Raw genomic sequence first — 26,622 nt, 5'->3', positions numbered from 1 at the left:
ATGTGGGACGCATGGACTTTGACAATGTGGGTACATTCAAGTGACTTTTTGGAAATGAGAAAACCTTTTCAGAGTAACCTCCAGGTTGAGTTCTCACAGTGCCTTAGGCAAAATAAAGATCCATTTCTTAAGAGGCTTGGAACAATCCTAACTGGTTCAAAGGAGTCATCATCTGGGATTGACCAGTTGCCAGTGGGGTCTCCATCCCCGACCACCAGAGGATTCTAACGTTGATGTTTTATATGCAAGAATCAACAAAGAGAAGAGTGTCTCTAATATTACTCATGGAATTGACAGGGAAAGCTCTTCTGAACAGGACATGGACCCCTTTACAGAAACAGGGAAGGAGGAGTGCCATATTTACTGAGACATTTCTTTTTTAATAGCGTTACTGAAAAGAAGGAAAAGACGTATGTCCAGGTAGTGTTGAGGAGTTGTGTAGAATGTCAGAGTTATAATGCTGGCCAAAGAACACCTAAGAAAATAATGCAAACTGAGAAGAGAACTGGGTTCTGGGCAAAACGAACAGGTCCACGGGAGAAAGAAAACGAGCGGCTGGATCTGGCTGCCAGGCACCCCTGGGACCTGGCCGCCATCTGGCAGGAGCAGAAGAGGTCTCTGGGAGGAGGGGGCGACGGGTCCCGCCGCAGGTGAGAGGCCGGCCCGCCCCTCGGGGGCGGGGGACGCGGTGGGTGGCGAGCTGCTGGAGTCACTGTCCAGGGGCCGCGGCCGGCTCAGACACTTCTTGGCTGAGCCCACATCGCTGGCGCCCCAGGCCGTCGAGGGCGCGCGGTGGACCGCGGTGGACGGCGCTGCAGGCCTGGCGGTCAGTCTGGCGGAGGCGGCCCGCGGCGGCCGGGCGGTGGGTGGTCTGGCGGGTGTGTAACGGGAGCCCGGCCCGCAGCTGGAGCGCGGGCCCCAGTCCAAGTGCCCACGGGAGGGGCCCGGCTGGCCGCACAGGGCGGCGGCGCGCTCCGGAGGCAGGCCCAGAGGCAGCGGCGGGGACCTGGAGCGCTATTCCTGGAACAAAGGCAAGCACTACGCGGGAGGGGACAGCAGCGCGGGGGAGAGCGCGGCCACTCGAGCGCGGCGAAGGTGGGGGGGCGGGAGGCGCGGCGGGGCGACGCCCGCGGCCATCTGGGCTGCCGCGGCGGCGGCGGCGGCGGCGGGCGCGGCGGACCCTCCCCCGAGCACCCGCCCCCAGGCCCGAGGGGCTCCCGGCCTAGAAGTCCTCGTCCTCCACCCAGCCAAACACCCGCTTCATCTCGGCCAGGAAGCCCCGGTAATCATTGAGGAGGGGGCTCTCCTTCCTGATGTAGGGGATCACCCACTGCAGGGCCGGCCCGGTCAGGCGGGTGATGAGGAACGTCACCTTCAGGGCGTCGCTGGAGAACAGGGTCTCGTCCACCAACATGTAGGCGCCCGTCTGCACGATGAACTCCGGCAGCCGGTCGGTGTCGCCGTCAAACGTCTCGGGGAAGGGAATCGGGTTCCTCCACCGCCGGGTCTGGGGCCGCAGGGGCAGGGCCAGGAGGGCCTTGATCAGCTGCACCCTGCCGTCCATCGCGCCGCGCTCGCGCTGGCTGGGCACTGCTGGGCGGGGCTGGCCGCGGTGGGCGGGGAGGTGTGGCGGGAAGCGCGGGTGCGCAGGGGCGGGCACGGGTCCGGGGGTGTGGCCTCTCTGGGCTCCGCCCACTGGTACGAGTGGTCGCTAGTGCGCAGGCGCGATCGCGGGGGCGGTGCGCTTGTATGGGAGCGAACGCGGGAGCGTCATGCCCAATGGCCGCTCCAGGAGGCGGGGTCAGATTTGAGGGGCGGGTCCGTGGGTCCGTGGAGGGTGGGCGGCCTGTGAGGGGCGGGGCCAGAGGAGGGTCCCAGGGCCCTAGGTCTTCAGAGATGAGAGCGGAGCCGGGTGCACTTGGAGAAGGGAGAGCCAAATACTTAGTGTTTTTTGGTTTATTTTTTACATGATTTTAAGACTTATCTTTATTTTTTAAAGATTAATTAATTAATTAATTATTTTTAATAAACATATAATGTATTTTTATCCCCAGGCGTACAGGTCTGTGAATTGCCAGGTCTACACATTTCACAGCACTCATCATAGCACACACCCTCCCCAATGTCCATATCCCCACCACCCTCTCCTGTCTCCCCTCCCCCCAGCAACCCTCAGTCTGTGTTTTGAGATTGAGTCTTTTATGGTTTGTCTCCCCCCCCCATCCCATCTTCTTTCATTTTTTCTTTTCCTACCCCCCAAACCCCCCACATTGCATCTCCACTTCCTCATATCAGGGAGATCATATGATAGCTGTCTTTCTCTGATTGACTTATTTCGCTAAGCATAATACCTTCTAGTTCCCTCCACATCGTCACAAATGGCAAGATTTCATTTCTTTTGATGGCTGCATAGTATTCCATTGTATATATATACCACATCTTCTCTATCCATTCATCTGTTGATGAACATCTAGGTTCTTTCCATAGTTTGGCTATTGTGGACATTGCTGCTATAATCATTCAGGTGCACGTGCCCCTTCGGAGCACCACGTTTGTATCTTTAGAATACATACCCAGTAGTGCAATCGCTGGGTCACAGGGTAGCTCTATTTTCAGTTTTTTGAGGAACCTCCACACTGTTTTCCAGAATGGTTGCACCAGCCTGCATTCCGACCAACAGTGTTGGAGGGTTCCCCTCTCTTCGCATCCTCACCAGTACATAGATGGGATAGAGTCCTGCATCGAGCTCCTTGCTCAGTGGAGAGCCTGCTCCTTCTGCCTGCCTCTCCCCCTGCTTGTGCGCTCTTTCTCTGTGTCAAATAAATAAAAATCTTGTTTTTAAAAAAAGTGTACACTAAAAACTACAGAACATTCCTGAGATAAATTACAGCCAATCTGAGTAATGGAGAGGTACATGTTCATGCGTTGAAAGAGTCAATGTTGTTAAGATATTAATTCTCCCCAAATTGGTGCTTGCTTCGGCAGCACATATACTAATTCTCCCCAAATTGATCTATAAATGCAAAGTCCCAGCAAGAAAAAATTTAATATGTAAAATAACTGATTCTAAAATTCATTTGGAAATGAAAAAGACATGCAATGTCAAAACTGTATGAAAAAAAAAACTTGAAGGATTAGTGCTATTTGATTTCAAGATTTGTGATAAAGCTACAATAATTAAGACAGTATAGTATTGTCATAAGATAGGTTAATGGAAGATAATATGTAATCTAGAAATAGACCCACACTTATATGGACAGCTGAATTCTGGCAAAGGTGTAAATGCACTTAGGTGGAAAAATAGTCCTTTCAACAATGATACAGGAACAATTAAATTCCATTTACAAAAAAGTACATTGCAGGGGAGCCTGGGTGGCTCAGTTGGTTGAGCATCTAACTCTTGGTTTTGGGTCAGGTCATGATCTCAGGTCCTAGGATCAAGCCCTGCATCAGGCTCCCCACTCAGCAGGGAGTCTGATTGTCCCTCTCCCTCTGCTTCTTCCCCTGCATGTGCTCTCTCTGTGTCTCTCTCAAAGAAATAAATAATCTTTTTAAAAATTAGCACAAAATTGGGCGCCTGGGTGGCTCAGTGGGTTGAGCCTCTGCCTTCGGCACAGGTCATGATCTCAGGGTCCTGGGATCCAGACCCACATCAGGCTCTCTGCTCAGTGGGGAGCATGCTTCCCCCTCTTTCTCTGCCTACCTCTCTGCCTACTTGTGATCTGTCAAATAAACGAACAAAATCTTTTAAAAAATAGCACAAAATGTTTCATAGTTCCAATGGTAAAACCTAAAGTTACAAAACTAGGAGAGAACAAGAAAAAGCATGTGCTATCTCAAATTAAGTGAGAATTTCTTAATTATGACAGCAAAAACAATGCAAAAAAGGAAAATTAGGTAAACTGGACTTCATCAAATTAAAAACCTGGTGTTCTTCAAAAAACACTTTTAAGAGAATGAAAAGAAAAAGCAGAGGCTAGTGGAAAATATTTATAAATCACATATTTTATTAATACTTGAATACAGGAGGAGTGCCTGGGTGGCTTAGTAGGTTAAGTGTCTGCCTTTGGCTTGGGTCATGATCATAGGGTCCTGGGATCGAGCCTTGCATCAAGCCCCATATTGAACCCCGTATGGAGCCCCCACATTGGGCTCCCTGCTCAGCAGGGAGTCTGCTTCTCCTTCTTTGCTTCCCCTTCTGCCCCTCCCCCCACTAGTGTGCTCTCTCTCTCTCAAATAAATATAATCCTAAAAAAAAGACCTAGGGTGCCTGGTAGTGCAGTTGGTTAAGAATCTGCCTTTGTTGGTGATGCAACATGGGGGGTTAAGGGGGTAGGAGAAGAATAAATGAAACAAGATGGGATTGGGAGGGAGACAAACTGTAAGTGACTCTTAATCTCACAAAACAAACTGAAGGTTGCTGGGGGGAGGGGGGTTGGGAGAAGGGGGTGGAATTATGGACATTGGGGAGGGTATGTGCTTTGGTGAGTGCTGTGAATTGTGTAAACCTGGCGATTCACAGACCTGTACCCCTGGGGATAAAAATATATTATATGTTTATAAAAAATAAAAAATTAAAATTAAAAAAAAAAAAAAAAGAATCTGCCTTTGTCTCAGGTCATGATCTCAAGGTCCTGGGATCAAATCCCACACCAGGCTCCCTGATCAGCAAGGAGCCTGCTTCTCCCTCTTGCTCTGCCTGCCGCTCCCCCTGCTTGTGGTCTCTCTCTCACTCTTTGTCAAATAAATAAATAAATAAAGTGTTTTTAAAAACCCTGAATAGGGCACCTGGGTGGCTCAGTGGGTTAAAGCCTCTGCTTCAGCTCAGGTCATGATCCCAGGATCCTGGAGATCAAACCCCACATTAGGCTCTCCACTTCGCGGAGAGCCTGCTTCCTCCTCTCACTCCCTGCCTGCCTCTCTGCCTACTTGTGATCTGTCTGTCAAATAAATAAATAAAATCTTTTTAAAAAATAAAAATAAATAAATAAATAATTTTAAATCCCTGAATACAGGATGGAGATAGATAGATAGATATCTCAACAGTCAACAATAAAAAAGCAAACAACCCAATTAAAAGTGGACAATATATTTGAACAAACACTTCATAAAAGAAGAGATATGTATGGCAAATAAGCACACCCAAAAAAGATGTTTAATATCATTAATAATTAGGGAATTGCAAACTAAAACCATGAGGAGTAACCACTTCATACCTGTTAGACCGGCTAAAGTAAAAACAAAACAGAACAAACCAAAATTGACAATACTAAGTGTCATTGAGTTTGAAGAGCAAATTAATCTCATACATTGCCAGTGGCAATACAGAATAGGAGAGCTGCTTTGAAAAATATTATTGGCATCTCATTAGATTCCTTCATGCAACTTTGCAGACTATAATTCCTTCTCCAGAAATAACCAGTATTGTGAATTCTTTTTTTTTTAAAGATTTTATTTATTTATTTGAAAGACAGAGATCAAAAGTAGGCAGAGAGGCAGACAGAGAGAGAGGAAGGGAAGCAGGCTCTCTGCTCAGCAGGGAGCCTGATGTGGGGCTTGATCCCAGAACTCTGGGATCATGACCTGAGCTGAAGGCAAAGGCTTTAACTCACTGAACCACCCAGGCGCCCCTAGTATTGTGAATTCTACAAGCATTTAATTTTGCCCATCTTGACATTAATATAAAAAGGATCATAAACTTCTATACTTTCTTGTGGTCACTTCTTGTACTGAATGTATTTTCTGTAGCAGTCATTGATATTGCTGTACTAGTAGTTCCTTTTTAAATATTGTCTAAGAGGGGCGCCTGGATGGCTCAGTGGGTTATAGCCTCTGTCTTCAGCTCGGGTTGTGGTCCCAGGGTCCTGGGATCCAGCCCTACATTGGCCTCTTTGCTCCATGGGGAGCCTGCTTCCTCCTCTCTCTGCCTGCCTCTCTGCCTACTTGGGATCTCTGTCTGTCAAATAAATAAATAAAATCTTAAAAATAAATAAATAAATAAATATTGTCTAGAATTCCACTGTATGAATATACCACAATATATTTGTCCGTTTGTTTAATCTAGTAATACATTAAAAAATAATACACCAAAATTAAATGAGGTTTATCTCAGGAATGCAAGGTTGTCTTCTTAATTGAAAATCAAACATGTATTTTGCTATACTAACCAAGAATAAGAATGTAGTCTACAGAACAATGATTCCTCAAAGATGTATGCTTCCTAATCCCCACAACCTGTGAATATACAGGGACAGGGAATTAAAGTTGCAGATGAACTAGGGTTTCAAATCAGTTTATCTTAAAATAGTGAGATTATCCTGGATTATCTAGGCAGGTAAACTCTTAAAAGTAGAAGAGGGATGAAGAAAAGTGGGTTAGAGAAATACCATGTGAGAAACACAGAGCCCACTCACCACTATTGACTTCTAAGAAGGAAGGGGGCCAGGATCCCAGAAAGGAAGTACCAGGATTTTTGTTTGAAAAGATCCATACCAATCTTCTAGCCTACAGAACTGTAAGATGATAAATTTGTGATAATCTGTGATAAATATGTGGTGATTTCTTAAGTCTGCAATAGAAAACTAATACAAAGGGAAAAAATCTAGGGCGCCTGGCTGGCTCAGTCAGTAGGGCATGTGACATTTCATCTCTTGGGTTTGTAAATTCCACCCCCACCTTGGGTGTAGAGAATACTTAAAAAAAATGTTTAAGGGGCGTTCCCCGAGGTGGCTCAGTAGGTTAAGCATCTGGCTCTTGATTTCTGCTCAGGTCATGATCTTCCAGTCCTGGGATCCAGCCACGCTAGGCTCTGCACTCAGTGTGTAGTTGGCCTCAGAGTCTCTCTTCCTCTGCCTCTCATTCACTCTCTCAATTCCTGTCCCTCTAAATAAATAAAATCTTTAAAAATAAATAGATTAAAAACAAATAAGCAAATAATTATTTTTAAAAAAGAGAGGCAGTGGCTCAGTCTGTTAAGCATCTGAATCTTGATGTTGCCTCAGGTCATGATCTCAGGATTGTGAGATTGAGCCCCTGTTGGGGTCTGGGTCTGCGCCTGGCATAGAGCCTGCTTAAGATTCTCTCTATCCTGCCTTTGTCCCTTCGTTCCCCTCTCTCTTAAAAAAAAAAAAGAGAAAGACAGAAATCCATGTGATCATCCCCCAAAAAACTGAAACGATATTTGATATCTTTCATTTCCTACTATTAAAGAATAGATAAAGTTCATGGAGAGCATCTTGGGATTTTTGGAGGCAAAAAATACATTTAGTTGCACTGGTAGAACGCTTTAATTGAAGTCTGTATGGATGCAGGCAGAAGTCATACTACATAGCTCCTCAGAACTTGTAACACAGCAGGTCAAACAAGTAATCATGGTACACATCATTAGTAATAACATATATTGACATTACCAGTCAACGTAATTCGAGAGACACAAGTATTGAGAGACAATACTTTTTGGAGAGACAAAATATCTTTTAAGTGACAAAAATAAGCAAAGGCAAAGGGACATTTCGCAAAATCATTCATTTATAATATTCCAAGGTGTCATCATTGAAGCTGGGCTAAGAAAACGCAAGAACAGGTGCACAGCTTGCCCAGAGGATGTACATAGGCGCACTCAGCTCTATCACACAGGGACTTCCCCCACTCCACGTGCAGCCGACTCCGCCCTCACCACGAAGAGTCGCGTCTAGGCTCCGCCCTTGGCCCCGCCCTTCGCCTACTGCCCTCCTGGGGAACCTGAGTCCCGCCCCTGCACTCTGACTTCCCCTCCGCTTGCTCGCCTTAGGCCGGCCCCTCCCCAGTCAGGCCAAGCCCCAGGGCGCCCAGGCAGTTTCGCGCCTGCGCACCACCTTGTGTCATGCCTGCGTCCTAGCGACTACACAGTTTGGTGGGAGGAGCCTCGTGGACCACGCCGCCAGGCCCGGGCCCGCCTCCGCGCACACGCACTTCCCACTACGCCTCCCCACCAGCCCCGCCCAGCAGTGCCCAGCCAGCGCGAGCGCGGCGCGATGGACGGCAGGGTGCAGCTGATCAAGGCTCTCCTGGCCCTGCCCCTGCGGCCCCAGACCCGGCGGTGGAGGAACCCGATTCCCTTCCCCGAGACGTTTGACGGCGACACCGACCGGCTGCCGGAGTTCATCGTGCAGACGGGCGCCTACATGTTGGTGGACGAGACCCTGTTCTCCAGCGACGCCCTGAAGGTGACGTTCCTCATCACCCGCCTGACCGGGCCGGCCCTGCAGTGGGTGATCCCCTACATCAGGAAGGAGAGCCCCCTCCTCAATGATTACCGGGGCTTCCTGGCCGAGATGAAGCGGGTGTTTGGCTGGGTGGAGGACGAGGACTTCTAGGCCGGGAGCCCCTCGGGCCTGGGGGCGGGTGCTCGGGGGAGGGTCCGCCGCGCCCGCCGCCGCCGCCGCCGCCGCGGCAGCCCAGATGGCCGCGGGCGTCGCCCCGCCGCGCCTCCCGCCCCCCCACCTTCGCCGCGCTCGAGTGGCCGCGCTCTCCCCCGCGCTGCTGTCCCCTCCCGCGTAGTGCTTGCCTTTGTTCCAGGAATAGCGCTCCAGGTCCCCGCCGCTGCCTCTGGGCCTGCCTCCGGAGCGCGCCGCCGCCCTGTGCGGCCAGCCGGGCCCCTCCCGTGGGCACTTGGACTGGGGCCCGCGCTCCAGCTGCGGGCCGGGCTCCCGTTACACACCCGCCAGACCACCCACCGCCCGGCCGCCGCGGGCCGCCTCCGCCAGACTGACCGCCAGGCCTGCAGCGCGCCGCCCAGACACCGCGCTGCCACCGCCGTCCACCGCGGTCCACCGCGCGCCCTCGACGGCCTGGGGCGCCAGCGATGTGGGCTCAGCCAAGAAGTGTCTGAGCCGGCCGCGGCCCCTGGACAGTGACTCCAGCAGCTCGCCACCCACCGCGTCCCCCGCCCCCGAGGGGCGGGCCGGCCTCTCACCTGCGGCGGGACCCGTCGCCCCCTCCTCCCAGAGACCTCTTCTGCTCCTGCCAGATGGCGGCCAGGTCCCAGGGGTGCCTGGCAGCCAGATCCAGCCGCTTGTTTTCTTTCTCCCGTGGACCTGTTCGTTGTGCCCAGAACCCAGTTCTCTTCTCAGTTCGCAGCTGTCTCTCTGAGGTGTGCCTTTTGTTCCACACAGTAGTTAAGCCCTGCACTCTGCCCAGCTCTTCTACACTACCTGGACAAACATCTTTTCCTTCTTTTCAATAAATGTCAGACGCTATTAAAAAGAATTTGAGTCTCGGTGAATGGGGCACCCCTGCCTCCCCGGGCTGGTGCGCGGGGTCCGTGGGTGTCGTTGAGTAGGCGTGTCCCCTGCCGCTCTGTGGCTGAGGTTGACTCTGACGTGGTGAAACACAGCAGGGGGTCGTGTGGTGGTCCTGGGGACGCACACCCCATCCGCTGTTGTTCGGGCCCACGTGCTGACCCTTCCAATCCTGTCAGCTCCATCCCTCAAGAAGTGGACCTCCATCTGAGTTTGGCCAAGGGGGTATCAGGAAAAGGCAGCTGGGAGGCTTCTGGAAAACATTTCCTCCTTTCCAAAAAGCTGCTTGAAGGCGCAACACCTTTCTGTGACAAATCAGGAATCCCACACATACGTTGCTGAACACCTGTCAAATTTTATTTAATGCATTATTCAGGGACTCAGCAGAGTGACAGGTTCTTTAGAAAAAGCATTTACATTTATAAAGCCTTGATTGTGTGATTAGAGGAGAAGGGAATGCAGAAGTGTGATTGTTAATTTAGCACAAACCTGGCTGATGAACTACAGGACAAATAAATGCATGTTTCTCTTTTCCTGAGAAAAGCCTCAGCTAACTCTGCTGTGGCTGGAAAAGTTAGATATCCCCTTAGAGTCCGAGAAAAGGCAGGGGAACAAGGCGGCACTAAGTCATCTCTGCCTCATTTCTAATTGGTGATTTTTCAAGAACATGCAAAGGAATTCATCGTACCAGTGTTTTCCTTTTTCACTTTTTCCCTTCTCTCCATCTGTCTTTTTTTTTTTAAATATTTTTGTTTGTTTTTTTTGACAGAGACAGCGAGAGAGAACACAAGCAGGGGGAGTGTGAGAGGGAGAAGAAGGCTCCCCGTTGAGCAGGGAGCCTGATGCAGAACTCAATCCCATGACCCTGGGTTCATGACCTGAGCCGAAGGCAGAGGCTTAACGACTGAGCCACCCAGGCGCACCTCTCTGTTTTTTTGAACAGGTAAACTTTTGCCATATGTGTGTGGTTGTTCATAGGCTGTATGTGGAGCCAGAGGAACATCTCTGTTATGTATGTGATAGTGTTTTCCTTCCAAGAAATCATGGAAGCATCATTTACTTTCAGTTTGGCTTGTAATAAATCTAAGTCTTGCAATCAGAGGTTATTTTTTGGTTACTTATAAAATAAAGTTGTCACGGTTCACAGAGTTCTTAACACCATTGAGAGCTGGCTAATTATGAGGTCCCAAGTCGAGGTGCTAGCTGTTGGCTTTCCTGCATGAGTTTCAAGGTGACTGTGTTCAGCACATTCACTGTTTGGGTATAAACATAGACCCTGCTTATTTGGTTGGAAAGTGTTTGGAAACAGTTTATCTATAATCGGTCTAGCATATTCACTTTGATCTGTGTCCACCTGGCTGGAGAAGTAGGTAGAATGGGCAGGGAATTCTGGGTATCCTTCGAACAATGTCCTTAACCCTCCTTCCTCTTCCAACCAAAGCACCCTGCAGTTTTCTTCTTCCTGCCAGGGTGGCTGTGTTAGGGATCATTCCTTCATCTACTCCAGTCGTATCATCTCCAGTCATCTTTCGTGCTGAAAATGTCTCTGAGAGGGTTTAGTATGCAAGAATGAATCATGCACACTTTTGCAAGAGTCCATAAAGGGACAAAGGAATGGCATTTGTAAGGAAGGAAGGTGGTTCTTTCTCTTCACTTTGTCATCTGACCACTCTGCCTTATAGCTGTCATTCTGTTTCCCTGACCTCCTCCTAACACTTGACTCAATTTCCACAGAAAAGCCTTACCTTAGAAAGAGGGAGTGATAGACTGACAAAAGGGAAGATGACTATAAGAGGGGCAAGAGAAATGCCTGACCTTTTATTTATTTATTGTTGGTGGTTGGGGCCAATAGTGACTTAAAACCCATCATTAGGACATGACACAAATTTCGTGATGAATCCACAAAAATTTAAAATGGGAACAAAGTGGGCTTTGGGTGATTCCATGTCCTGAGTCTTGGTCCCAGGGGAATCATAGTAGAACATAGTCGTGAAATGGCCTTCTCCTCCCTTAGCCCCAGAGTGCTGAGTGTATCCCCATATCCAGAGGCAGCCCTAGGGCAGAGACACAGTAGGAAGGGAATTCTAAATGGACCCTTCGTGAGTATCGCTGACCTATCTGTCCACCAGAGACTTGGAGCCTAAGGGGCAAGCAGAGGCAGTTCCAGAAATCGGAGGCGCGTTGGAGCTCCCTCCAGGAGCATATGCAATGGTCTGGCGCCCTGCTTGCTTTTTCAGGGGTTGAGACACTGCTGTGTCTTCCATCATGGAGCCACTGCAACTACTTAGGTACTTCATCAAGCTGTTCTGAGCAGTAATAAGTCTAAAATGAAGTCCCACATCTGTGCCTGGGTGGCTCAGTTGGTTGGGCGGCTGCCTTCGGCTCGGGTCAGGATCCTGGAGTCGTGTATCGAGTCCCATGTCGGGCTTTCCCGCTCAGCAGGAGCTTCTCACTCTGACCCTCTCCCTTCTCGTGTACGTGCGCACTCTCTATCAAATAAATAAATAAATAAATCTTTTAAAAAAAAAGTAAAATAAAATGAAGTCCCACATCTCATGGAACCAGGTGGGGAAAGGACAGAGATCAATCAAAACACTCTCAATGAGGGGCGCCTGGCTGGCTCAGTGCGTTAAGCCTCTGCCTTCAGCTCAGGTCATGATCCCAGGATCCTGGGATAGAGCCTCACATGGAGCTCTGCTCAGTGGAGAGCCAGCTTACCCTTCTCTCTCTGCCTGCCTCTCTGCCTACTTGTGATCTCTCTCTCTCTCTGTCAAGTAAATAAATAAAATATATATTTTTTAAAACCCCGTACTCAATGAGAATAAAGCCCCTCATGATCTCAAAGTATTTAATGGCCTGAGGAAATGGTCACAACTGAACAGTAAGGGGAAAAACCAGTGTACTGAACAATCAAAACCTGGTGAGGGCACCGGTACCCTTCGACCCAACCACCCCTGCAGGTCATCACCCAGTCCGTACTGCAAGACCCGGGACTTGGCATTTCTGTGTGCGGGGGAACCTTCAACACTGTGATGAGGAGTGGGGTTAAGAGAAGCCACTTTGGCTGGATTCTGCAGTGCTGACCCCATCCCAAAGCTCCTTCCCTTCCCTTGGTTCCTTTTGGTCCTCGTGCTGTCACACCGCTGTCCCCCACTCATCCCCAGGGCTCCTCACGCCCACGCTCTCACGGGTCCCTCACCGACACTCGCCAAGTCCTTTCTGCCCTGGTTCTCCCTTCAGTGGGTCGCTTCTTCTCCAGCCCTGAGTCACCAGCCCCAGTTCCTATCACCTGCCCTCCTTAGCCTTGGGACTGCAGACGCCCTGGCGCCAGCAGACTCTGGGACCTCTTTTCCTCTTCCTGCTCTTGGTGCTTCTCTATGTCTGCTGGCAGCCGACAGCCTGTCATCAGATGACCAAAGGGGGGAACATTTAGAATTTCAGCACCCCTTTGGACCGACAGCTACAGTAAGCCTATTAATTTGGGCCTGGAGGTAAAGACTGCAGTAGAGGACAGCGTATTTACTTACACTCAAAGTAAACACGTTCTTAGTAAGATCATTAGGCTAGATCCCTAAAATTACTATACAGATTCAAGTCCATATAATGTATTAACTATTTTGACCTGTCAAAATCTCACTCCAGGAAGATTGTTTTCAAATTATGTTCTTGCTAGTAATGTAAAGAATAACTCTTAGCCTCCGTTGTTATTAAATTTGTAATTTTCCAGTAAGATGCAGAGTATCCCAATGATAGTCTTTCCCTCAGCAAAATGCTCTTTCGTTTCACCTCTGTCATCAGAAGATGAGGCTCTTATTTATTGTTTTTGATGATTTTATTTATTTATTTGGCAGAGAGACAGCGAGAGAGGGAACACAAGTAGGGGGAGGGGGAGAGTGAGAAGCGGGATTCCCACCAAGCAGGGAGCCCGATGCAAGGCTCGATCCCAGGACCCTGGGACCATGACCTGAGCCGAAGGCAGACACCCAACAACTGAGCTACCCATGTGCCCCGAGGCTTTTTTAAAATTGTTTTTTCATATTTTATTTATTTATTTGAGAGAGAGAGAGAGCATGCAAATGAGAGAGTGAGAGAGACCACGAGCAGGGTGAGGGGCAGAGAAGCAGACTCCCCACCCAGCAGGGAGCCTGATGCACCCCAAGATGAGGCTTTTAGAAAATAGTTACTTTCTCCCTCTCCTCTCCTCTTCTCTCCTTTACGGTAATCAAGACAGTTGGAACCCTTAGGCTTCCACTTTCCAGCCCCACTTTAGTCTCCCCAGTGATGGGGCTGATAGAGACAGATGACATCAGAAAGCATGGGAATAATTCAGCTAGGAAGTTTTGTCGTGTTTAGGTCTCTATAAGGAGCAATATTTAACTTATAATGTGAAAGCCTATCAACCCACTTTCACATATTGGATGCTAAATGACATTTTAGGGATGAAGACAATGGTGAAGTTAAATTTAGACCTTTTCAAAATCCAGAGAGTTGTGCAAACACTGAGGTGTTCCCCTCTGCCCAAAAGAAGGAAAGCAAGGACGTTCAAGTAATGACTTAGCAGAGTTGCCAAGTACAATGCTGAATGAAAAAGAAATGACACCTGCCCGTAGATACTCAGAGAAGATAAAAGGATCAGACATCAAACAAAACTTCAGATGGGGGAGCCTGGGTGGCTCAGTGGGTTAAAGCCTCTGCCTTCGGCTCAGGTCATGATCCCAGGGTCCTGGGATCGAGCCCCACATCGGGCTCTCTGCTTGGCGGGGAGCCTGCTTCCCCCTCTCTCTCTGCCTGCCTCTCTGCCTACTTGTGATCTCTGTCTGTCAAATAAATAAATAAAAACTTAAAAAAAAAACCTTCATATGTAACCGCCCACAAACGTGAAGCCCACATTCACATTCACCAAGAAATCCTAACCAGGAGATTTGGTCTAAAGTGATTCTGAAATGGTTCTGTAGAGGATATAGGTTAAGGTTAAGCAATATGAGGGTGGCTCATTTGATCAAGCATCTGCCTTTGGCTCCAGTAATGATCCCAGTGTTCTGGGATCGAGCCCCACATCGGGCTCCCTGCTCTCCCTCTTCTGCCTGCTGCTCCCCCTGCTTGAGCTCATTCTCTCTCATTCTTTCTCTCTAAAGTAAATAAAAATCTTTAAAAATTAAAAAAAAAATTTGGGGCACCTAGATGGCTCAGATGGTTAAACGCCTGCCTTTGGCTCAGGTCATGATCCCAGGGTCCTGAGATCAAGCCCCATGTTGGGCTCCCGGATCAGTGGGGAGTCTGCTTCTCCCTCTCCCTCTGCCTCTCTCCCTGCTCATACTCTCTCTCTATCTCTCTGTATCAAATGAATAACTTAAAAAAAAAACTTAAAAAAATAAATAAATGAAGATTAAGGGATAGGAACATTCAATTTGACTTTCCATGTCAAGGATTATTTATAATCCTCTGCTCTGGTTTGTTCTGTTTTCACAGAATCACACAGATGGCCTGTTTGGGGAGCCAAAGTCGGGTACAGGTAACACCTTGACTGCTTCCATCCTTCTCAGCTCTTTCTTGTACTATCATTACTTGTATGGGAGTATCACTCCGGCTGGACCCAGAGTCCATCTCACCTCAACCACCAAGTTGTCTCCCAAGTGAGTTTAATGGATCTTCTGTGTATGTCCAGTTAGACCACTGGGTTCATCAAGGAGGATGCTCTTTGGCGACCCTAGAACCCCAGAGCACTATGGGCCATTTTAAACCCACTACTGAGGGCACCTGGTGGCTCAGTTGGTTAAGCAACTGCCTTCAGCTCAGGTCATGATCCTGGAGTCCCAGGATCGAGTCCCACAACAGGCTCCCTGCTCAGTGGGGAGTCTGCTTCTTCCTCTGACCTCTCCCCTCTCATGTTCTTTCTCTCTCATTCCTGTCTCTCTCCCAGATAAATAAATAAAATCTTCTAAAAATAAAATTAAATAAATTCATTCACTATTGAATGAATTGACATCCATACAATTTGTGTGATCAAGGCTATAAAGATGAGGAGCAAAGAATTTGCTGTGTGAGTAGCCCTAGCATCAGGACCAGCCCCATCCACTGCGCCTACAAGAAACCATGCTGATCTCTAGTACTTACAAGTACTGAGTCATAGATTCTACTGTGTATAAAGAAATGTTAGATGTGCCTTGTGCACTTGACTTTAATTTCATTATCAACTTAAGAGGAAGTCCATGTTTCTGTATACTCTTTTAGAATAGCGAAGCTAGAAGGAGAAACAGGGATTGACAAACAAAAGAATATACTCCAGGGGTGCCTGGGTGGCTCAGTGAGTTAAGCCTCCGCCTTCGGCTCAGGTCATGATCTCAGGGTCCTGGGATCGAGCCCCACATTGGGCTCTCTGCTCAGCAGGAAACCTGCTTCTCTCTCTCTCTCTCTCTGTGTGCACGCCTGCCTCTCTGCCTACCAGTGATTTCTCTGTCACATAAATAAATAAAATCTTTAAAAAAAAAAAAGAATATACTGCACGTATTTTAAGCAGGTGTATTTGAGTACTTAGAGCAAAAAACTACAGGAAGGGTTGGAAAGCTATAGGAAGAGCTGTCATATTATTTGTCATGTATTAAGAGCATGTCATATTATTTGTCAGTCATGTATTAAGAGTATTAAAACTAGGGGGACGCCTGGGTGGCTCAGTTGGTTAAGCAGCTGCCTTCGGCTCAGGTCATGATCCCAGCGTCCTGGGATCGAGTCCCACATCGGGCTCCTTGCTCGGCAGGGAGCCTGCTTCTCCCTCTGCCTCTGTCTCCCATTCTGTCTGCCTGTCGTTGCTCTCTCTCTCTCTGATAAATAAATAAAATCTTTAAAAAAAAAAAGAGTATTAAAACTAGGGCCCACTGAAGCAGATGCTATTAACGTTCTGTCTCTCTCCCACTTTGAACTCTTGACCACGTTCGTGCGCATCAGCTTCTCTTGTGCTTTCCCACCCAATAGCCTGTATTTGTGGCTCCTTGTCTGCCACAGGCTACCAGCATCCCCTTTGTTAGCAAGCATAGAGAGCTGGGGGCTAGGGATTTCAGTTCTCCAGAGTGCAGCCTTTAGCTAATGACCAATAGATGTGTAGTTATAAAAAACCTGAGCTCTCAATTTGACAAGCCTGAGGTGTGACCCACATGGTCTGCAGAGTTCCTCTGTTGGATTTTGTCAAGTGACCCCCTGTGGGACTTTGCTTGATACCAAGATACTGCTTTGCTTTCTTCCCTTACTCCCCATCAGTGTATTTTTGGGGGGGACCACTTATTGATGTATCACTTTTGCATGAATTCTTGGTCAAAGTCAGCTTACAGGGAATCCAATTTAAAGGCACTGCCAAGTTGTTTCCCAAATATTTCTTGGGGCATCTGGGAGGCTCAGTTGGTTAAGTGTCTGTCTTCGGCTTAGGTCATGATCCCAGAGTCCTGGGACCAAGCCCGGCATCAGGCTCCCTGCTCAGTGGGGACCCTGCTTTTCCCTCTGCCTCTGTCCCCACCATTCGTGCTCTCTCTATTGCTCTCACTCTTACTCTTGGCCTATCTCAAATAAATAAATAAAATCTTAACAAAAATAAAGTCATCTCTACCCCCAACATGGGGCTCAATCTCACAACCCCAAGATCAAGAGTGGTGTGCCCTACCACCTGAGTCAACCAGGCACCCCCATCTATTGTTTTTAATCTTTAAATTAAATATGTGTACTATTCCTTGTGTATATTTAGTCACATATTTACCTCTTTAAAATTTTTTTAAGACTTTTTAAAAAAGATTTTATCAATTTATTTTATAGACAGAAATCACAAGTAGGCAGAGAGGCAGACAGAGAGGGGGAGGAAGCAGGCTCCCCGCTGAGCAGAGAGCCCAATGTGGGGCTCAATCCCAGGACCCTGAGATCATGACCTGAGCCAAAGGCAGCAGCTTTAACCCACTGAGCCACCCAGGTGCCCCTAAAAATTATTTTTTTAAGATTGATTTTTTTATGTTGAGAGAGAGACAGAGAGAGCACAGGTTGGGGAAGGGGTGGAGAGATGGAGGGACATGGAGAAAGAATTTCAAGCAGGCTCCACACCCGGTGCAGAGCCTGATGTAGGGCTTGATCTCATGACCCTGAGATCCTGACCAGAGCCGAAATCAACAGTTGGAGTCTTAACTGACTGAGCCAGCCAGGTGCCCCAAAAGTCATTTTTGAGTCTCTCATTTATAGAATTGCCGAGATCTTTGATTTTCCACACAGTAATCCTCTACGTGCCCAAGATGGTAGTGATACAATGGTTCTTAGGAAACTATTCTAGTTTCATTTTCTGAGACTTTTTTCCTTCATTCGTGGGTATCAGTTCTGCAAGTTCTGATACAGGTGCTTGAGCTCTGCACACGAGCCGGCAGTGAGTCTGTCACAGTGGCCACCTGGCCAGTGACAATTTATAAGACTATGACTTATTGGGGTGCCTGGGTGGCTCATTGGGTTAAGCCTCTGCATTCAGCTTAGGTCATGATCTCAGGGTCCTGGGATTGAACCCTGCATCAGGCTCTCTGCTCAGTGGGGAGCCTGCTTCCCGCCCCCCCTCTGCCCCCGCTGCTCTGCCTACTTGTGATCTCTGTCAAATAAATAAAATATTTTTTAAAAAAACTATGATATATTGTAATTGTAAGAAACACCCAGCTATCAGAGAGGTCAAAATGTGAAAAATTTGAGTCATAGAATTGATGAAAACAGTATTATTCTGTGGTCTTCCAGCTTCCATTTTGACTGTTCATAAATCAGCTATTGGCCAAATTTTGTGTTTCTCTGTTGGTTGTTTTGAAGATATTCTCTTTGTATTTGATGTTCTGTTTCTCTTCTGTTTATCTAAATGGGCATTCCTTTTCTCATATTTAAAAAAATTGAGATATAAATTACATCCAGTAAAGGATGAAAATTTCAAGTGTACAGCTAGATGAATTTTTACATTTGTACACATCAGGGTAACCACTGCCCACATCAATGTATACACTATTTACGACATTCAAAAATGGTTTCTCATGCCCCCTTTCAGATGATGCCCCTCAAGGGTAAACTGTCTTCTGACTCCTATCACCAATGGTAAGTTTTACCCGTTTTCAAACTCCTCATATATAGTGTGTATTCTGTGTGTCTATGAGATTTATCTGTGCTGTGTATTCAAGGATCTATTATTTATCAAAGTGTAGGCTGATGATTCTATGGTGATATCTCATTGAATTTTTTATTTGCATTTCTATTATTACTAATGATATTGAGTACCTCTTTTTTAAAGATTTTATTTATTTATTTGGGGGGGGGCACAAGCACGGGGAGCAGCAGGCAGAGGGAGAAGCAGGCTCCCTGCTGAGCAAGGAGTGCGACGGGGGACTCGATCCCAGGACTTTGGGATCATGACCTGAGCCAAAGGCAGATGCTTAACCAACTAAGCCACCCAGGCATCCCAAGTACCTCTTTAAAAAAAAAAAAAAAGATTTTAGGGCACCTGGGTGGCTCAGTTGTTAAGCGCCTGCCTTTGGCTCAGGTCATGATTTCAGAGTCCTGGGATCAAGTCCCCCATTGGACTCCTTGCTCAGCAGGGAGCCTGCTTCTCCCTCTCCCTGCTTATGCCCTCTTGCTCTCTCTCTCTATGTAAAATAAATAAATAAAATCTTAAAGAATAAAATAAAAAAATTCAAAGATTTTTTCTTATTTTTTTTTTAAGGAATTCTACACCCAGTGTGGGACTCAAACTCAAAACTCGAGATCAAGAGTCACTCGCTCTACTGACTGAACCAGCCAGGTACCCCTCGAGTACCTCTTTCTATGTTTATGGGACACTTTGTTACCCTCTTTTATGAAATGTCCGTTCAAAAATTTCACCTGTTCTTTAAATTGGTTTATCTTCTCAGTGATTGATGGCAGTTCTTCATATATTTTTGAGGTTAATAGTCTAGCCAAAGACCATAAGGAACACACATAATTGAACAATTTGGGTGTGTTACTCATTGCAGCAAGGGAGAACACAAACCATAAAGAACCATGGGCTATTTCAGTAGGAAACTTACTGAATGAATTATTTTGGCTTGTGTTAAGTGATTTGGGAGAGGGTTTTTAAAAAGTAGGGCTTTGTTCTGGATTGGATGCTGTCGGGAAGTGGGGGAAATTCTATGATTGAGCGTCTTAATAAATTTTTTTTTAGATTTTATTTATTTATTTGACAGAGAGAGATCACAAGTAGGCAGAGAGGCAGGCAGAGAGAGAGAGAGAGGAGGAAGCAGGCTCCCTGCCGAGCAGAGAGCCGGATGCGGGACTCGATCCCAGGACCCTGAGATCATGACCTGAGCCGAAGGCAGCGGCTTAACCCACTGAGCCACCCAGGTGCCCTGAGTGTCTTAATAAATTTTATCACTAGGGAGGATAGACTTGGAATTTGTGCTTTTTACATCTTATTTAAAAAATCTTTGTCAAACCTAATATCATAAAGATATTCTCCTGTATTTTCTTCTAAAACCTTAATCGTTTTAACTTTCACTTTCATATTTTGTTTATAATTCATACTGAATTAATTTTTATATGTTGGGAGGTGGGGGCCAATGATTATTTCTATAATATGGATATCTAATTGACCTAGTAACATTTCATGAGAAGACCATTGTTTCCCTACTTAATTGAGGTGGTGTCTTTGTCATAAATCTGGTGATCATTTAAGTGTGGATTTCTCTTTTTTAAATTATTTTTATTTTTGAAGATTTTATTTATTTATTCACCAGAGAGAGAGAGAGAGAACACTAGCAGGGGGAGCTGGAGAGGGAGAAACAGACTCTCCACTGAGCCCGGAACCTGCCGTGGGGCTGGATCCGATGACCTCTGGGATCATGACCTGAGCCGAAATGCAGACCCTTCACCGACTGGGCCACCCAGGCGCCCCTATTTTTATTTTCTCTAAGATTTTTTATTTATTTGTTTGAGAGAGACAGAGAGAATGAGGGAAACCACAAGCAGGAGGGAGGGTTGGAGGGAGAGGGAGAATCAGACTCCGGGCTGCATAGGTTTCCTAAGGCGGGGCTCAATCTCAGGACCCTGGGATCATGACCTGAGCTAAGGGCAGACGCTTAAGCAGCTGAGCTATGCAAGCGCCCCTAAAGATTTTATTTTTAAGTAACCCCTATACCCACCATGTGACTCGAACTCACAACCCCAAGATCAATAATCACCTGCTCCACACACTGAGCCAGCCGGGCACCCAACTTTTGTGAATTTTAAAATTATCATCTACACTTTAAAACGAAGACAAGAGGTGGGAGAAGGACCAGTGGAAATGTATATATCTGTGCATATGCGGATTCATTTAACTACTGGTAATACGTTGTTTCCAGTGTTTGGTTACTACAAACAGGGCTACTGCTTAGGGTCCTGTAGTTACTCACTTCTGCCGTGCCTCTTACCGAGCCAGTGACTGACGCTGCAGTCTAGCCTCCAACTCGGCCCATCAAGCCAAAGAATGGGACTGCGTCGGTCAGCACTCACTGAGGGCGACTCTTTTTTTTTTTAAGCATAAAAATATTATGCGTTTGCCCCGCGGTGCACGCATGAGGCTGCTTCCACCACCAGGGGGCACCTTTTATTATTGTCCACCAAGGAGCCATGCGGCTTAGCAGAGGCCTCAATTATATACACATTTTTTTTTTTAATACTGCAGTCAACATCGTACTGAATTGCTGGTCACTCGGGCCTGTATGTCATAAACTTTACAAGAGATTGCCACATTCATCGCCAATTTCGTTGCACACCGCCACAAGCATTTTATGAGAATTCTCATTGCCTCATATCCCTTCCACACTTGATGTCATTATGTTTACTTCTGCCAATCTAATAGTTTTGAAGTCGGACCCCATTTTCCCCCATTTCAGATCTGTCTGGGAGCGTCCTGGTTGGCGAACACGTGGCGATTTGGTGAGAATGGTGCGCTCTGAGAGGGCCTGGAAGTTCTTGGCCCCTTCCCACACACCTTGCCCTCTGCGTCTCTTCCCTCTGGCTGTCCCTGAGTTATAACGTTTGACAATAAACCTGTGATGTCATGCTCAGAAAAGGCCATGTGAGAACACAGCAAGATGGTGACCCTATAGAAATCAGAGAGAGAGCCCTCAGGAGAAACTGAATCTGCCCTCCCCATGATCTGGAACTTTCAACCTCCACAACCGTGAGAAATAAATATCTGTTGTTTAAGTTAAAACACACACACACACACACACACACACACACACACTGATTACCAATGCGATTGTGCATCTTTTCAAATGTGCCTCATTTAGAACTGATTGTCCCTGAATCTTTTGGATATCCTTCCATTTGCCCTTGTCTAACTCCTCTCCCCCACCCTGCTCTGTGTCCAGTAGGCTGACCTTCTGCGACTGCATGAATGACTCCCTTGTCCTCTGGCTTCTGTTGAGGTTGTTGAGTTGTTAAATTGTTGAGGTCCTTGGGTTCTGGTTGAGTCTGGCCAACGAGAGAGCTTCGTGTCTATCAGATGGAGAGTGGGCTGTGGCTGAGTTTCTTAACCAAAGACCACAAATGCTCTCCAGCAATTCTCTTTATTTTCAAAGTATTATTTATTGTATTGGAGGACGGTTGATACACAATGTTACATTAGTTCCAGGTGTACAACATAGTGACTGGACGAGTCTATACGTTCTGCTGTGCTCCCCACAATCTGTCCCCTACAGCGCCATTACAATACCACTGACTCTGTTCCCTATGTCATGCCTCTTGTCCCCATGACTTATTCATTCCCAGATTGGAAGCCTGTACCTCCCACTCCCCTTCACCCATGTTACCCATCCCCCACCCCTCTCTCCTCTGGCAACCATCAGTTTGATCTCCGGATTTAGGGATTTCTGCCCTTTTTTTGTTTCTTTGTTCGTTTTTTGGATTCTGCATATACAGGGGATCGTATGGTATTTGTCTTTCTCTGTCTGACTTATTTCACTCAGCATAATACCCTCCGGGTCCACCCACGTGGAGACAGGGGTTCTCTCTAATAGTTATTGTGTTCCAGTAACTACTCCTGGCACTTACTCCTTTATGCTTTGCTGGGAGGTCCCAGCTCCCCACCATTGCTAGCCCCGGGGCATCTCAAAATGTCTTGTTGGTGTCAGTTTTCGGCAGCCCATGCTCCTATAATGGTGTGATAGTCACCTGTTCTCCTTGCTCCTGTGCTCTGGGCTGTCTGGGGAGTTAGGGGGTGTGCTTGGCTCTGGGCTGCAAATTGTGTGCACATTTGCTCCCCGTGAATCACTGTGTAGTGCAGTGGGAGGGATCAGCGACTACCTGGGGTCAGCTTGTCTCACGGCAATGCAGGAGGGCAAGAGGACGAGCCAAACCACACAAACATGTTGATATCCTCTGTTTCGCTCAGGTCTGCTCACATCGCACTGATAAAAACAAGTGCATGGCAAAGCCTAGGTTTGGAGGAACAGGTAGGCACACTCCTTCTGGAGAGTGGGGGGGGGTAGTGCAAATTTGCAGAACAATGATACAATCACAATTTCCTCCAGCCATACCCACTGCCATCTCCCAGTCCCCTCATTTACTTCTCCGCTCTGATCCACTTGCATGTACCATGTTTCTCATTGGGACCTGGATTAACTCCCTTTCATCCTTGGAAGTTTCTGTAGGTTTTTCCAGTTTTCAGGGACATGCAATACCTCTCTCCCATTTTAGTTCAGCCTTTTTGCTCTCCTTTTTTGGGTGGGTTCTTCTCCCCTACCCTAGGCCCTACCCTATCTTTGGCACCAACCCTTTCCCACTTCTTGTGACTCACGCTAACAACTTAGCATGTTTATTGCTATAGTTTGCTTCATACCTAGCGAACTGTGTGTGTGTGTGTGCACGCACGTGTGCATGCATATTCCAGCTTTTTTAACATACAAAAACATTTTGCAATTTTAACAAAAGAATAATGCAATTTTCCACCTATTCTGTTCCTTACTTAAAACCTTGCAATATCTCCCCATATCAGCTGGCATAGATCTTTCCTATTCTTTAAAATGCTGAATTATGGGGCAGCTGGGTGGCTCAGTGGGTTAAAGCCTCTGCCTTTGGCTCAGGTCATGGTCCCAGGGTCCTGGGATCAAGCCCTACATTGGGCTCTCTGCTCAGCGGAGAGCCTGCTTCCCCCCCACCTCTCTCTGCCTACTGGTGATCTCTGTCAAATAAATAAATAAATAAAATCTTTAAATAAATGCTGAATTATGTTCCCTCATGCTGGGCCCATTCCCCTATTGAGGAGTGAAGTCAGTGTTACTAAGCACTGCCCAGACCGCACCTTCAAGACCAAGGTTCTCCTTCCGCCAGCTGCTAGGGACCCAGGCTGCTGAGAGCCATAGCTCAATCACTTCCCAGGAATTACTGTGGGTTGAAGGGAGCTGCCTTGCCCAGGGGTACCCTGTGGCCTTTAAGTGAAACCATATCTAATGACTAGACAGTGTGGGCATACCAAGGCAGCCTCAACGACTCAACCCGTAACTTTTCTGAATGGCTCTTCCAACTTTAGATATATCCCCATAGAATCAGCCATATCTTCTGTTTTAACAGCGGTCTCTCTTTAAATTCTCCCTCTGCTCAATCCTGCTTCCCTCCCTTCCTCACAAGTGCTATGAGATCTGTTTTTGAGGGAACTTCAAGTGTGTTTGGAGCTGGAAGTGGTCCGAAGAGCAGATTATGAAATCGGATTTGGGAGCTCGGTTACCTGCCCGCTAGGTCAGAGGCTCCATCACTGTCTATAGGTGAAGTGCTGCAAACCCACAATGTCAAAGTGATGCCACTGTCAAAAAACTGTCACTAGTGGTGACCACAGATGGGACACAGATGGAAGGAAATTAACTGGCAGGTGCAATGTCTCTCAGGGGTTGACCGATTCAGAGGAAGTAGTAACTGTTCACAATTGTGCAAAAACATGGTTGTAACAAGAGGCCACTACAGCACTAGAGAAAGACAAGGAAGTGCTGGGGTGGTTAACACCAGTCTAACCTTGGCTCCAAAGCCAAGGGTCCCACCTGTGGGCAGAAAGCAGTCTGAGGACTGATCCTCTGTGCAATGCTGCCCGGAATCCAGTTTGTTTTCTACAAGTCAGGCCAATGCATGCACAAGCGAAGCACAGCTCTTTCCCGCTCCCTTCCCACGTTCTGGAAAAATGACCCAAGTCAGAAATAAGAGGGTTGATTCTATAAACCTTTAACATCATACCAGAGTGCGGCCTTGTAAGCCCACCTTTTCTCAGACTCTAACGGGATGCCTAACTTTTCCAGCCACAGACAAGCTAGCCGAGGCTTTTCTCAGGACTGCAGATTTCAGAGGTTAGTAGGCAGACAACAGTAGGAGGTGACCATTTTCCTTTTCTGCAGCAAAAGAGAACTTGCAGTTCTGTTGTCCTATAGTTCATCAACCAGGTTTGTGCTAAATTAACAATCACACTTCTGCATTCCCTTCTCCTCTACTCACACAATCAAGGCTTTATAAATGTAAATGCTTTTTCTAAAGAACCTGTCATTCTGCTGAATCCCTGAATAATGCATTAAATAAAATTTGACGGGTGTTCAGCAACATATGTGTGGGATTCCTGATTTGTCACAGAAAGGTGTTGCGCCTTCAAGCAGCTTTTTGGAAAGGAGGAAATGTTTTCCAGAAGCCTCCCAGCTGCCTTTTCCTGATACCCCCTTGGCCAAACTCAGATGGAGGTCCACTTCGAGGGGCATGAGGCTGACTGGATTGGAAGGGTCAGCACGTGGGCCCGAAAGACAGCGGATGGGGTGTGCGTCCCCAGGACCACCACACGACCCCCTGCTGTGTTTCACCACGTCAGAGTCAACCTCAGCCACAGAGCGGCAGGGGACACACCTGCTCAACGACACCCACGGACCCCGCGCACCGGCCGGGGGAGGCAGGGCTGCCCCATTCACCGAGACTCAGTTTCTTTTTAATAGCGTCTGACATTTATTGAAAAGAAGGAAAAGACGTTTGTCCAGGTAGTGTAGAAGAGCTGGGCAGAGTGCAGGGCTTAACTACTGTGTGGAACAAAAGGCACACCTCAGAGAGACAGCTGCGAACTGAGAAGAGAACTGGGTTCTGGGCAAAACGAACAGGTCCACGGGAGAAAGAAAACGAGCGGCTGGATCTGGCTGCCAGGTACCCCTGGGACCTGGCCGCCATCTGGCAGGAGCAGAAGAGGTCTCTGGGAGGAGGGGGCGACGGGTCCCGCCGCAGGTGAGAGGCCGGCCCGCCCCTCGGGGGCGGGGGACGCGGTGGGTGGCGAGCTGCTGGAGTCACTGTCCAGGGGCCGCGGCCGGCTCAGACACTTCTTGGCTGAGCCCACATCGCTGGCGCCCCAGGCCGTCGAGGGCGCGCGGTGGACCGCGGTGGACGGCGGTGGCAGCGCGGTGTCTGGGCGGCGCGCTGCAGGCCTGGCGGTCAGTCTGGCGGAGGCGGCCCGCGGCGGCCGGGCGGTGGGTGGTCTGGCGGGTGTGTAACGGGAGCCCGGCCCGCAGCTGGAGCGCGGGCCCCAGTCCAAGTGCCCACGGGAGGGGCCCGGCTGGCCGCACAGGGCGGCGGCGCGCTCCGGAGGCAGGCCCAGAGGCAGCGGCGGGGACCTGGAGCGCTATTCCTGGAACAAAGGCAAGCACTACGCGGGAGGGGACAGCAGCGCGGGGGAGAGCGCGGCCACTCGAGCGCGGCGAAGGTGGGGGGGCGGGAGGCGCGGCGGGGCGACGCCCGCGGCCATCTGGGCTGCCGCGGCGGCGGCGGCGGCGGCGGCGGCGGCGGGCGCGGCGGACCCTCCCCCGAGCACCCGCCCCCAGGCCCGAGGGGCTCCCGGCCTAGAAGTCCTCGTCCTCCACCCAGCCAAACACCCGCTTCATCTCGGCCAGGAAGCCCCGGTAATCATTGAGGAGGGGGCTCTCCTTCCTGATGTAGGGGATCACCCACTGCAGGGCCGGCCCGGTCAGGCGGGTGATGAGGAACGTCACCTTCAGGGCGTCGCTGGAGAACAGGGTCTCGTCCACCAACATGTAGGCGCCCGTCTGCACGATGAACTCCGGCAGCCGGTCGGTGTCGCCGTCAAACGTCTCGGGGAAGGGAATCGGGTTCCTCCACCGCCGGGTCTGGGGCCGCAGGGGCAGGGCCAGGAGGGCCTTGATCAGCTGCACCCTGCCGTCCATCGCGCCGCGCTCGCGCTGGCTGGGAACCTCTGGGAAGGACTGGGTTGAGGTGGGCGGGGAGGCGTGGCGGGAAGTGCGTATGCGCGGAGGCGGACCCGGGATAGGGGCGTGGCCCGCGCGGTCCCCGCCCACTTTTCCCGGTGGTC

The 26,622-nt window shown here is 48.6% G+C and overlaps 1 long non-coding RNA gene across 1 annotated transcript; it reads left to right on the top strand.

Annotated features, from left to right (window-relative positions):
• Nucleotides 1–9,356: 9,356 nt before the first annotated feature.
• On the top strand, nucleotides 9,357–26,171 carry LOC309856445. The gene is made up of 5 exons (XR_014307207.1): nucleotides 9,357–10,221; nucleotides 14,748–14,790; nucleotides 18,319–18,365; nucleotides 18,988–19,065; nucleotides 21,176–26,171. It is a non-coding gene; the product is annotated as an uncharacterized lncRNA (long non-coding RNA).
• The last annotated feature ends 451 nt before the right edge of the window (nucleotides 26,172–26,622 follow it).

The sequence above is a fragment of the Mustela nivalis genome (genome assembly GCF_964662115.1).
Source record: "Mustela nivalis genome assembly, chromosome: X".
Lineage (NCBI taxonomy): Eukaryota > Metazoa > Chordata > Mammalia > Carnivora > Mustelidae > Mustela > Mustela nivalis.
The sequence above is the reverse complement of the archived record's forward strand: the minus strand, read 5'-3'. Positions and strand labels throughout refer to the sequence as shown.